At 38.4% G+C, this 414-nt stretch overlaps 1 non-coding gene across 1 annotated transcript; it reads right to left on the bottom strand.

Annotated features, from left to right (window-relative positions):
• Positions 1–287: 287 nt before the first annotated feature.
• Positions 288–406, bottom strand: LOC111694616. The gene has a single exon (XR_002763673.1). It is a non-coding gene; the product is annotated as a 5S ribosomal RNA (ribosomal RNA).
• Between the last annotated feature and the right edge of the window lie 8 nt (positions 407–414).

Here is a 414-nt window from a genome sequence, read left to right on the forward strand (position 1 = left end):
CCAAAAGGAGAAGCATTTCAAATTGTATTTTAGACTATGTTCCGGGCAAGATCTAGGCCAAATCTCAGCCCGAGGGGCTTCTTCCGATGCATATAATGAAGCGAATTATATTGCACAACTTCGTAGCAATCCATACTTAAAATTAAAGAAAAATTGTGGTTGAAATTATGGAGCATATGTTATTGATCCAGGACACGCATGATATTAAACAAAAAGAATAATAAACTAGTAGGCAATGTCGCAAAAAAAATTGACAAAAATATCGTCCAAAAAATCAAAAGGAGAAGTATCTACGTCACGCGGGGTTCCCAGGCGGTCACCCATCCAAGTACTAACCGCGCTCAACTTTGCTTATATTCGGTGATCGGACGAGAACCGTAGTTTTCAAAGTGATATGGACGTAGACATTATTTA

The sequence above is a fragment of the Trichogramma pretiosum genome, unplaced genomic scaffold (assembly GCF_000599845.2).
Source record: "Trichogramma pretiosum strain Unisexual culture from Peru unplaced genomic scaffold, Tpre_2.0 scaffold121, whole genome shotgun sequence".
NCBI lineage: Eukaryota > Metazoa > Arthropoda > Insecta > Hymenoptera > Trichogrammatidae > Trichogramma > Trichogramma pretiosum.